Source organism: Corapipo altera, unplaced genomic scaffold, assembly GCF_003945725.1.
Source record: "Corapipo altera isolate COAL_440 unplaced genomic scaffold, ASM394572v1 146, whole genome shotgun sequence".
NCBI lineage: Eukaryota > Metazoa > Chordata > Aves > Passeriformes > Pipridae > Corapipo > Corapipo altera.
This window is the reverse complement of record NW_020884981.1, coordinates 1226009-1226374: the sequence shown is the minus strand read 5'-3', so window position 1 is coordinate 1226374 and position 366 is coordinate 1226009. Positions and strand designations below refer to the sequence as shown.

Sequence of the window (366 nt, the reverse complement as noted above, 5' to 3'; positions counted from 1 at the left end):
TTTGTTTGGTTTTTTTGTATTTTTTTGTTTCTTTTTTGGTTTTTTTGGTTTTTTGGAAGGGAGTTTTGGGTTGTTTTGGTTTTTTGTGGGGTTTTTTGGGGGGTTTTTTGTGGTTTTTTTGTTTTTTGTTTGGTTTTTTTTGTTGTTTTGTTTTGTTTTATGGGTTTTTTGGGTTGTTTTTCTGGGAGTGGTTAGGGTTTTTTTGGAGTTTTTTTTGGTTTTTTGTTTGTGGTTTTTTAGCGGGGTTTTAGCGGGGTTTTTTGTGGGTTTTGTGTTTTTTGGGATTTTTTGGGGTTTTTTTGTGGGGTTCTGTGGGTTTTTTTGGTGATCTTTTGTTTTTGTTTTTTTCTGTGGTTTTGTTTGTTT

The 366-nt window shown here is 32.0% G+C and overlaps 1 protein-coding gene across 5 annotated transcripts in view; it reads left to right on the top strand.

Annotated features, from left to right (window-relative positions):
* IFT140 (intraflagellar transport 140) overlaps positions 1–366 on the top strand; it is an 80091-nt gene that overhangs the window by 22468 nt on the left and 57257 nt on the right. The gene's annotated exons all lie outside the window — the stretch shown is intronic.